Here is a 12972-nt window from a genome sequence, read left to right on the forward strand (position 1 = left end):
ACTTCGTGGATTGCCCGTGTATTTTTCATGGCAATGAAATAGAAATGATTTGCCATTGCCTTCTTCCGGGAAGTTTAACTAGATACAACATACCGTAAAAACACAACTCTGAATGATAATGACTCAGTGGTATATCAGATAGAGACAGTAGTTTGCTCCTTTGGGATCTAAGGGAATAACGCAATGAATATTCCTAGCGAATGGAGCTCCTGTGTGTGCAATTAAGCCTAATGGTTTGGTATATTGCCAGTTAGTGCATTTGTAAGAAAGGAATAAAAACAGCATCCTTTTGGGGTTGTCCGCATTCGTGCCGTTTGTGTTGTTAATCCACATTCTATGTCTATAACACATAATACTTAGCAGCTTGATAAAACTCACTTTGCTTAGCAGCAAGTCTGAATAGCTCTGCCACTTTGATATTGGAAATAATATGTAGCGATTATTAGTAGCCCTTCATAGCTTTATACTTTATGATTGTGAATATTATTTTCCTTTGCTTTGTAAAATCCTTGAACTTCCCCCAGTTAACTAAATCAAATCAAATAAAACTAAACTAAATAAATACACATTAAAATAAACAAAACCATCAATAATACTTAAAATCATATCACGCAAACTAAAGCAGGCTTTGCAAAGCAAGGACATTGCAGAGCTATAGAATGCGCAAAAGCTATCCAGCAGAGGCAGGCACTGTGTTTCAGGGTTGTTTAGTCTTTTTACTTTTAAGCCCCTGGGCAGTGTGCAAACCGAATATTTATTTGAAATACTTTCAATTTTGGCAGTATCCATTCTTCAAATTCCTATTTAGCAATGTGAACATCAAATATACCATAGGGAAATTTTAAAAAATTAAATACATCTGTCAATACTTATATAGATTAGAAAGCTTCTGTTTTTATAATGCGGTGTTTTTTTAACATTTTATTCTTTATTTTAGAAATTTACAAAATATAAACAGATTACCAAAATACAGAATGCAATGGTAGCAAGATCAAACTAATCAATCTAAGAAATCTTTGACAGTGATGGGCAGTTCAGATGTAAAAAATAAGAATTGAAAAATTGAAAATTAAAGAATTAAAAAAACCTCCACTCAAAAAACCCTAACAAAATATATCAAATTAAATACAAATGGATTAGAGTTAGGTTGAAACTAAAAATCGAACAAATACGTCAAACCTATAAGGTAGCCATTGGCTTACCAAAAATATAGCATATAATTGGGTAAAAAAGGAAAATTGCATAATGATACCACTATTATCATAATATAAAATATAAAATCAGTGCTAAAAATATTGGTTTATTCTTTGATCAGAAGAAAATATTGCCTTTTCCAAAATGGATAAATTGCAAATTTCCAAAAGCCACTTCTTTGGTTTGGAATAATAACACTTTTACAGCATTTCAGCATAATTCATTTTTTACCCCTTAATTTACAACCTTAATTTAACCATAAAACATAAACAGTCAGATTCCAGAGATTTGGTATAAAATTCAATATCACATTAAACTTCTTTAATGTTGAGGGATTTCCCATAAATCTGCTTTCATATATTGAAATACTTTTCCAAAAAGATATCAGAGAACCAAATCATCAGTAATTCCTCCAATTTTCTGCAACAGAAAACATTTTGTGTCATTCTTTCAAGTACTTTCTTTGGGGAGTCCAATACATTCTATATATTTTTTTATGAATGAGCTTTATTCTCAAACTTAAATGTAAGTTTCTATTCTCAGTAGTTTATTTTTGAATATTAGGATTACAGGCCAATAAAATGAAAATCCCCATATTTGCACTTTTGGCTTTAAGATGGGGAAGGCACAAGTCCATTGAATTGCTATTGTTTTTGTCATGTATACATTCTGCAAATAGAACAAAGATATATATTTTTTATTTTTATAACACAAGAATATTGATTTTTTTTTAAAAAAATGCATTTGTTCAATTATATACGTTGGGCACTGGTTGTGCTCTCAGATTTAGATCCTGGGGATGTTTGTCAGCAGCACAAGGCTATAAATGTTAGATGCATTGTAACTAAATCAAATACAAATCTTTCTGCAGTTCTTATATTTGCCAATCTAGAAACACAAGCACCCACTTAAGCATAGACAAGCTAATGGTTTAATGTTTCATCAGAATGATTTAATTTTTTGTTTAGAAGAGAATCAGCATTTAATTTTTTGTTTAGAAGAGAATCAGCATTACTGTTGGGCAGCTGATAAATTTTCTCATTCTAAAAGGGATTTAGAACCAATGGCTGGTGCTGCAACCTGCTTTGGTGAGGCAGGTTCTAGATTTAATTCATCAAAACATGTAGCTTATGTGAGTAAATTATACAGGTAGTCCATTTTTAGCACCATAGTTGGGACTGGCAACTCAGATGTTAACCAAAGTGGTTGTTGCTAAGTGAAATGTAATTCTGCTAACGATCTTACTTTAGCTTTGCTTCATTTTACAGATCTGCAAAGGTCATAAATGTGAAGATTAGCCATAAAGTTACTTTTTCATCACTGTCATAATTGTGAACTTTTGCTAAATGAAACATTCACTAAACAAGGATTACCTGGTACATTCTTGTGTCATATAAACAGACATTAAGCTGTAATATTACATATTACCAAGTTAAGAGTTTATGAAAACAAAGTCTTTTATTTTCAGTCTAAGCTAAACAAAGAAGATCTTCTGAATCAATGCAAAAATATAATGATCCTTAGTACTAATAGATCATTTTGTTATAGAGAAGGCTTAGAACTATTTCAGAACTGAGTGGCTTATAAATTGCTGTAATATAACTATGAATGAATGTGAGTGCTACTTCTTAACAAGGAGAAAAAATCGCTACAGTGCTTTATAGTGGTTCTCTGTACCTATTAAAATTTTTATTTCTGTACAGAAATTTAAATACATGACTCAGGGACTTTCGATTGTATTGTGTTTTTTTTGTTACCAGGGCAAAAAAGAGAGAGGAAGAAATGACAATAATCACAGTCATTTGTGTGTATTTTAAAAAGATGGTCAATCAATTTGCCATCCTATTGCCACAACAACATTAAGCTCATTTTGTTAGCTCACAAGATTTCATGATAACATAATCTTCAGAGCACTCCATCGCTATTGAGCATTAGGGGGGAAATAGCATGACATGCCAACAAATGTTCATGCCAATAGCATACTTCGAAGACCACTTTGTTAGACAATTATGCTTAAGTCACTCACATTTTAACAGCCACCACATATTTTGTCTGATAAAATTGTTCCTGGCCATTTCCACATTCTGGGAAACCACAGACATATTTGAGTCCAGAAATATTTTCAATATGCTTATTTGCTTTTTGAAAGGTACAGACCCATTTAGAACAAGCAGAGCTACTACTTCTCTGCACTTTTATCTCTTGATTAGTTTTCTTTTACTATCCAGCCCATTACTAATTGTAGGCAGGCATTTGCAGAGCCGTGGTGTGCAGTGGTTAGAATGCAGTATTGCAGACTAATTCTGCTGACCGCCAGCTGCCAGCAATTTCATAGGCTCAAGGTTAACACAACCTTCCATGCTTCCGAGGTCGGTAAAATGAGGACTCAGATTGGTGGGGGCAATATGCTGACTCCGTAAGCCGCTTAGAGAGGGCTGCAAAACACTATGAAGCGGTACAAAAGTCTAAGTGCTATTGCTACTTCCATTTTTTTAAAGAGGTGAATGTCATTAGCATATTTATATTAACCAGATCAAATTTTCCACAGTGATTACATGTAAATATTGAAAAACATTGAGGAAAAATATTGAGAAACATTGATGGAACCTTGAGGAATACCATATCATTCCTGTATTAAGCACTTTTTTTCAAGCAATTTCACCTGAAATCTACATGAGAAATTGGAAGAAAGCCATTAGAAACCAGTGACTCTTGTTTCCAATCTTTCAAGTGATGCAACAGAATACCATGGTTAATGGTATCAAAAAGTGCTGAGGGATCAAGAAGAACCCATAGAATCACATTCTTTGTTTCCAGATAAAGATCATCCATCATATCAGCCAAGACAGCCTCAATCCATACCTGTCCTGAAGATAGTTTAAAACACGATTAAGATAAACTGCTTCCTCCAGAACTGTTTGCAGTTGAGTAACTACTGTTGTCAGCTTCACTAGATAAACCAGATCAGGAAATTAACTCTACACTGTTTCCTTTATTATCTTGTATCAATCACAGGACTCGAGAGTAAGCTTCTTAAAGAAGATATCTAATAATTGTCTCCTGCTTTTTTGAGGCATCTTGTGCTCCCCCAAAATGGTATTTGTGAATTAAGACTTCTGAATCTCCTGGCTAGAAGTTTAAAGATACGTTGGGCAAAGATTCATAAGACAGGTGTTGAGATATATCTCACCGAGTGGCTAGTACACGTCCTCGGTTATCAAAAAATTAAATCAATTTAGTCCAGAGAAGTTACTAGAGACACCCATAGTTGGCTGTGCATTGAGGGTGGCATCTAGTCTGGTTTAAATATGAAAGTTTTTTTATCCATTAAAAACATTGAAAGCCTTTATAATAAACTTATAAATGTTCTGTAATAAAACTGTGAGGAAGAGGTGGGGATACAGTGTCCCCCCCAAAAAAAAATAATAATAATTCAGATAGTGAGCCTGGGAAAATGTTTTGCGGTTTGTATGACTTCAGAATAGGCCTTCAAGTGGTCTCTGGGCTGCCCTTTCCAGATCTGAATCAGATCTTTCCTCCCTTACACTTGGCATGCTGGCTAAAGGAGTTCTGAAAGTTGAAGTCCACACATATTCCAGTTGCCAAGAGTGAGAAGCACCAGTGTAATCCATTGGAAAGGGACATGGTTATCATGTTTGAACTCCTGGGCTGCTCAGCAAAGCATCCTGAAAGGGGAAATTTAAATTCCCTACCACTTTTGCCAGCAACATCAGAACTGAAATGATTAAAAACTGTAGAATAGAACAGCTTTGACTGATCCTTAAGGCAAAGTTAGTTGGAGTGCTAATGTTCCCGTGTAAAACAAACCCAGTCTTCTAAAATATGAAAATAATTTCAGTAAGGATGATTTTTATAGTATTATCAGGCAGACATGAGACTCAGTTTCTCAGAATTGTAAATGAGTGGGGCTGATAAGTTTTATCTGCTCTCATGGTCCTAAAGACACTAATTCAACCATCCATGAATTCAGCTTGTTATTTTTTAAAAAATTGGTGTAATTTCTTTCTGCACTTACAGTAGATGGTGAATGAGTGGCAGATAATGTGACAAAAATAATACTTTATTTATTTTAACTTATGATTGTAAGATACCAACTTAAAATTTATTTCCTAGTTGTCTAAGAATTTTTACTTTTGTGTTTTGGCCTGGGTTAAGTCAGTAAACGGCATGTACCTCCATTCTGTTTTAGACTTTGATACTTAACATCTCTACTTGATTCAGTTTCAATTCAGTTTATTGCAGCCAAAGACCAGTACAGATAAAGAACAAATAAAATTTAAGGTAGAGTTAAAATACATTTGTAGAATAACCTAACTAACATCTAATAAGTGAGATCCAGGATACAGCCTATGTTAAATTATGATGTAAATATTAAAATTATTTTAAATATAATGACATCTAAAATTACATTAAGCTAAAAGTATCTAAGCTATTAATATCAATGAAGTAATAGTATCTAACATTTAAATGTATTACAGGGAATGTATTACAGGAAGCTGGCCCTTCAGGGTTTGACAGAACCTCTGTGCTACTGCACAAAACCTAGCTACATGTGCTGTAACAAGGGATACTTCATTTATAAGCAGCATCTGTACATAGGCCAAATCTGGGTGACCAGGCTATCTGCTAATCAGAGGAAGTATGACCCTGATTCAGATGTCGCCATAAAAAAAGCAACAAGAAGGTTATGTTCTATTGTTTCTACCTCTCTTTAGATCACAGGGGCAAAGCCTTTCAGCCAATGAAACATCTGTACACAAGAGAACAGTCCACTGGGATCCAACTCACTAATTGTCCTATTACCTCCTGGATTCTAATCTATACATTGGGAGCTGAACTGCTAAGTTTATAGCTAAGGCAGTTGATCTAAGAACCCATTATATCAAACAGATTGGGGTATCCTGTAAAAGCAATGTGTTTACCTGAATGTTGATTCTTTGTATACTTCATATATGTATTTTATTACTCTATTTTCCTTTTATCTATTTTCCTTAGGACTTCTATCCTGTGATTTATTTTTGTTTTATATTTTTAATACGATTGGAAGACAAATCAAACTATATTAATTCCATTCTGTTGGATAGACTGACTGCAGGCCCCTTTTCTGCTGTCTCCCAGTGAATATTACTTCAGGTCATAAGGTGCATTATTGGGAAAAAGTTCTCAAAATGCAAATTTGCCAATGTCATGCACACTCAGCATGGCCCTCTGAGACCACATTGTATATATTTTTTCCCCAGTACCAATTCCAAGGGGGTGAAACAGGATTATACCTTGACTTGGAATTTATTCAACTTTTATATTATTTGTCTGTTTATTAATTTTTTTAAAATTTATTTACATTTTTATGGCAACAGCTATATTAAAAGAAGAAACACCATCCCTTATGTTGGCTAAAAGATGAGTTTCAGTCCTTGTATATATGGATGATGTTGCCATTTTTTCTGTCCTCAAGTTGGCATGAAGCATTTCCTTTGGGCCCTTACATCACGTTATAAAGAGGGCAACCTTAACATCAACACTGGGGAAAAAAACAATATTATGGTATTTTCAAAAGGTCCTATATTTCAGTATTCATACAAAATTGATAACAACATACCGGTAGTCCAACAAATTTGATCATCTTAGAATCTAATTCTAGATCTGAATGTCTGGGTCCATGCCTGTTGTATGATAAAACCACACTACTTTACTGACAGTGAGCACATTCTGGCAAAACCTAGATGTTTAGTCCATCTAATCTATGGAGCACTAATATGTAGTTATTGTAGAAATCACAGGGTCAATATTCTTAAATTTTGAATTTCCAGATGTGAATCTAATTCTAATTCTACTAATTCTTCTCTACACAAAGCAGGACTTGTTAGCTATAAGCAAGATCTATCGAAGATGAAATACTATATATTTGACTTCACAAAGTATTTCATCCCAAAAATCTACAGCCCAGGAATGTTAGGAAGTCTGTTCTCAGTAGATAATAGGATATACTTTTTATCCTGACTAATTTTGATCCTATCAGTCATCCCATGACATAGTGGCAGAGATGAGGTTAAGTATCCTCCAAAACCAATTCCTATTTCATAGGCATATAACCAAACAATTAACTCAAAGTTCTTAAAACATTCATAACACAATAATAAGGCAAGGTTTTATAACCTTGTAAAATTGGCAGATATATTTTGCAATATCCAGGCAACTTGGTTGATCCAAAAATGGCTAAGCAGAGTTGGCCCTGCATAGCACTTGGACAACAAACTACCAGGAGACTTTAGGGCTGTAAAGTTTTTCTTTTAAAGAATTCTCAGTGACAGATTACTTCCTTCTACAATTTGTTGCAGGTTGCAAGAAAACAATATATTTTAGGTTCAGATACTTTTTGTAATTAATAAACAAAATAAATAATTTTGTTGCTAACATTTGTGTTCTCTCTTAGCTTTTGGAATTTTTAAATTGATTTAAAAACATTTTAATAATTATTATTTTTATATATTAACTGTTTTTATAGTCCTGTTTGTACACTGCGAATAATCACTTTTACATGAAATAGGGAGCCAAATAAATGTGATAAATAGATCAATACTACAATCGTAGTCTGCAATTATTGCTAGGCACATTTTCCTAGCAGTAGTGTAATAATTCACACACACAACAGCTTCCTGGAAGAAAAACTGGTAGATATTAAATCTGACACATATTGTACTATGCGGCCTATGAAAATTGCAATGTGCAAAAGAAGCCTCATAAAATCATAGAAAATAGCAGGAGGAAAAGAGATTGCATCAGGTGTTCTGAAAATGAAGTAATGAATACACTGTTGGGTATAGTGCCCATGTAAACCAATCCCTATTTGTAGCAACCACAAGATGACCATTTCTGGGAAAGGACTTCTTTGTGGAAAAAAAAGTTAAAATTTCTTTTTGCTAAACATGTGAAGTTTCTTCATATACATAAATGAGGCATTATTTCCAGGTCAGCAAAATTGGTTTTCTATTTCTAAAATAACTCTGGATGCCAGTTAAAGGAACTGAAAAGGAAAAACCAATTTTCATCCCATATTAACAAGTAATACCCTATGCTAGTGAATTACTGTATTGATCTTCCCACTTCATAAGTCTGAAATTATTCTGGTCTGGTAATATTCTCAAATGTGCCATTTAATTTTTCCTTAAGCATGAAAGTAGCATTGACCCGTTGAATTTTCTCTAAAATATTTTTTTCCCCATTTTGAAATAGATCTGCACTACCTGCTCTTTTAGGACTTTGGATATCACCATACTTTGCACTCCCCAATACTGAACAAATAAATGGAACATAATCTTCCATTTCTGCCATCCTTAAAACACTTTATTAAATTGTTTCCTAATTTATTGCAGGTCCTAGAGCAATAAATAACCTCCCATCTCAATTCAAGCAAACAGCAAATGTACACATGGCTTACCTCCACATTCCTTCATGTTTTTAGAGCTTTCTGCTCATGTGTAAAATAATCTGAGCACTTCCTCCGATGGGGAAATGTAGAGTTTCAGCTGATAGGGAGCTGAGAGTTTGAACTGAAACATTGTGTAGGCAGAAAGACAGGCATTCTTATGGATGGGGAATAAATTGTCCACAAGTTCCACATTAAAAAGAATAGTGTACAGTACTTTAATTGTTTCAAATACATTGTAGTTAGCCAGCAGAAAATAGGCTTCATCGTTTGAAGAGACAGCATCTCTAAAATTGCTTTCAAATGAGCCTAGAGTCTTTGTGGGAGGCAGACAATGTATTTGGTCTTTTTCCAAGATAAAAATGCAGAGCTGTTTGCTGCTGATGGCTATCAGGGCCATTTCATATGCATGTAAATTGCTGGATTTGTATTCTCATCTTTGGTGAATCTGAAATAATTTCAGATTTCCAGTTGGAATATATATTTTTAAAGGCTTTGTCTTACAATGAAATTGCAAAAAAGCAATTGTTGAATTTTTCTGACTAAAAGCCAAAGTGTTTGCGACAATCTTCAACAAAATCAAATAATTTTTCCACTTAAAATGATTATTTGGGTGGAATGGGTGATTCCCACTTTGGGCATTAATTATTTCAGAAACTGGAAATATCATTCATACACTAATAAAATCGTTTGTTGGATTTTAACATAGAATATATTATAAGCCCTGCTGTCCCCCTAAATATACAATTGGTGTAACGTGGCCAGATGTTTTTCTTTTGTCCTGTCCTCATTTAGTAATAAAGGCCATTCAACTCCACAGGATTTGCTTTGCTTATAAATAGGAGAGAGCTAGAAAAGTCACTTCATATCTGATGATGCCACCTAGTTTAGTAGTGAAACATTCGGATGAAAACAACCAAGCTCAGAAAGTACCAAAGACCCCACAGTCGGTTTATATATGCTTTACGTTTTGCCTTCAGAGGGAAAACTATGCATGTAACTTATCACTCTGAGAAATCTGCATATGTATTTTTTTAAAAAATTCTGTTCAATCATGTCCGCCTCTTGGAGACTGCCTGGCCAAGTCCCTGCAGTTTTCTTGGCAAGATTTTTCAGAGTCAAAAACATAGAATTTGAATCAAGGTATATAACTTCATGCTTTTGTGTATTTTGTTTTTTAAAAAAGCAATTCCAATAGGCAAGTGTCATTTTGAATCATTATTATGGAGCAAGTAAATGTATTTTCTATTTGGATAGCCATATAAATACTGTATAAAGTGAAAAAGCACTCTTCATTTCAAAGTTGTACAACCTATAGGTGCACTCTAACCCATTTTATTTTTTCACAGAAACATTTTAGAGGTCTCCATCTTGAACTACCCCTGATGAATTGTTACAAAATTCCTGTTACTTCTTTATACTGACTTGCTCAGGGAGCTCCCATCTTGCCTTATATTGTTTCTACAATTTCTACCACTGCCTCTGCTTGCTCATAGGAAACAACCAAACAACCACGATATTTTGCAGTTTCTTTCTCTCAGAAACAATCTAAAAGCATTGTTCTGGTAGGCCAATAAGTGGCTGAGGAAATCAATGTTGATGCATTTGTAGAGGCAAATTTCTGAGTTGGTGAAAGGTGTTGAATTATAGAATGTCATATTACTAAGCATAAAACTGCTATTCTTTCTAACAAGGCATTAGCTTATATTTTTGATAAAAGAAGGAATCTGAAAGGGAAGGTAGAGGGAAAGACCAGGAAGATAAGATTATGCTGGCCAGAGACAATCAGCATATTTTTCTGAGGATAGCCTTACAGAATGTTATTTGTAGTTTCACTGTGCAGGTGGGAAGTTCAGAAGCATTTTGGATATGCCTCCAGGATGCCTGACCTAGATTAAGACCTAAGATTTTCCATCCCTTAGGCTTCTCTGAGAAAGGCAGAGAGGGAAGATCATCTGCCTCAAGCCCATTTCATAGAAGCTCATGGATAGAACAAGAGAAGCTTGATGTAGGAGATGATTCTACTGCCCGTTTTGTTATGAAAGGGAAGAGGCACCAAGTGATGTTTATTCCTCAGGCTGACTGCATAAATTAAGACAACATCATTTGTGAGAACAAATAAAAAGAAGCAGATTTTAAAACAACATGAGCCCAATGACATTTGCGCTGCCTTGTAGAAATCTCCAGTAATCTTTAGATTTCTTTGCTTGTTTAACCCATTTCTAGACATTTTTTCCTGGCAGCTTCAAGTGGTTGTTAATCATCATCTTAGAATAAGCTTACACTAAGACTTCTCTAAAACAAAACAACAATTCAGTAGAAATAAATGGCATTTCAAAAAGCAGATGGGAACAATTCATCCACATACTGATTGAAAAGGATATATTACCTTTATGGGAACCTAATAAAGTTGCAAAAGAGCTTCACTTGCAGCAATGACAAAGCAATAAGCAGGGTTCATTAACTTGGTACGAGTGGTGGAATGGACTCACAAGTGGTACAAAACAGTTTTTATTTGCTAACTTTTCAGATCTTGTGGTGTTTGAAAGGCTAAAACTATTTTCTGGAACTGAATCCAGAAATGGCATGATTAAAAAAGTAGGGGTGAGCAGAATATGGACACACTTCCCTGTAGCCAGAAAGATCTGAACAGCTGCATTTTGTATCTGCTGAAAGTTCGGAATTGTCCTTAAGGATAGCCGTAGTACATTACAATAAGCAACCAGAAGTTACAAAGCATGCATCTACAAAGTAAGATAGGAAAGGAAAAAGTAGGTAGGTAGGAAAACAGATCTTGCAGCTAAATGAAGATTTTTAAAAAGCAAGGGTGTTATACTTTCAACCTGTTTCTCAGTCAACAGATTTATATCCTGAAGTATTTCTAAATTATTTGCTTGATGAGATAAAGGTAACACAGATTGTACCTACAACTCATCTGGATAGTTCTAACATCATCTTCATCTCTGGACTCCCTTTCAATTTTTTGCTGTCCATTTATCAAACAACTAGTTCTTCCCTAGTTGCCCATTTTGACCAGTAAACAATGGAATATCATCATCAGCATAGTAATAAAGCCAATTCTAATGGCTTAAATTTTAGAGAGGAATATATTCTCTAATGGTTTGGGTCAGTTGTTCATCTTTGTGATAATGTGAAAATTCTCCTAAAACTTCTTGGAATTTTTAGGAATTCAGTGCTCCAAACTCCATTAACAATAGAGGAATAAAATAGAAATTAGAATAGAATGGAGCGGAGTGGAGTAGAGCAGAGCAGAGCAGAGTAGAGCTGGAAGGGACCTTGGAGGTCTTCTAGTCCAGCCCCCTCCTTAAGCAGGAGAACCTATACTATCTCAGACAGGTGATTGTCTAGTCTCTTCTTAAAAATCTCCAGTGATGGAGCACCCACAATTTCTGGAGGCAAGCTTTTCCACTGGTTAATTGTCCTGTCAGGAAGTTTCTCCTTAATTCCAGGTTGCTTCTCTCTTTGATCAGTTTCCAACCATTGTTTCTCATCCTTCCCTCTGGTGCTCTGGTGAACAACGTGACCCTCTTCCTTGAGGCAGCCCCTCAGATACTGGAATACTGCTATCATGTCTCCGCTATTTCTTCTTTTCTTTAGACTAGCCAAACCCAAGTCCCGCAACCGTTCTTTGTATGTTTTAGTCTCCAGGCCTTTGATCATCTTAGTTGCTCTTCTCTGAAGTTTTTCCAAACTCTCAACATCTTTTTTGTGATATGGTGACCAAACATGGCTGCAGTATTCCAGGTGTGGTCTTACTAGGGTTTTATAAAGGGTACTAATATTTTGCATAATCTTGATTCTACTGTATGATTCTCTGTCTCCTTTGGAAATGAAAAATGTATTTGTATTCAGACTGGAGCTGTTCTGTTTGTTCTCACAAAATTCACTGTTGTATTGTTCTGTTGTTTCATACCATTTATGACCTGAATTTTTCTACTTTATTTTTTATGACTGCACTTCAAATAGCACCTGGTTGTACAAAGTAAAAAAAGTACTAACTGTATCTTCATCTATGCTTAAAATCCAAGTAGAATAGCTGGAGAGGCTTCTGCACTGCAAACACAAGTATACTATGCAATTTGTCTGCAATCTTTTTTATCCTCTGAGATTTTTTTTTTATGATGACAACACTATCAGCGTAAACACAAGTGGTCACTCTTAAAATGAGATTTAATTCAATTCTTTAATTTCATTCTTTTTGGACACCAAAGAGAATGTTTAAAAGAGTTGGCAGTCAGCATCCTTAAGTTGGAAATATAAAGTAGGTTGCAGGAATAGATATACATTAAGAGTATATCCCACTATTTTTC

The sequence above is a fragment of the Vipera ursinii genome (assembly GCF_947247035.1).
Source record: "Vipera ursinii genome assembly, chromosome: 1".
NCBI classification, from domain to species: domain Eukaryota; kingdom Metazoa; phylum Chordata; class Lepidosauria; order Squamata; family Viperidae; genus Vipera; species Vipera ursinii.